Genomic DNA, 298 nt, shown 5'->3' on the forward strand with positions numbered 1-298 from the left:
TTGAATACGCAACCGTGTATTCAGCCTTAACAGGAGATATCTGTTTGTGTTTACTGTTTGTGATCATGAGCAGTTGGATATATTCGGTGATTTTTTTTTTCTTTTTGCCCAGTTAAGCTGTACATCGAGCATATTTGTGCCCTTGCTTATTTTATGATCTATTTTTAGTTGTTAGTGGTACGGTTATTTTTGTCCTGTCAGTAGACTGCATACCAATCTGGTCAATGCCATGAACCAGGAAACTAAGACTGAAATATATGCCTTAATAAGCTTTATCATATGAAATACTGAGGAAATT

Source organism: Penaeus monodon, chromosome 27 (genome assembly GCF_015228065.2).
Source record: "Penaeus monodon isolate SGIC_2016 chromosome 27, NSTDA_Pmon_1, whole genome shotgun sequence".
NCBI lineage: Eukaryota > Metazoa > Arthropoda > Malacostraca > Decapoda > Penaeidae > Penaeus > Penaeus monodon.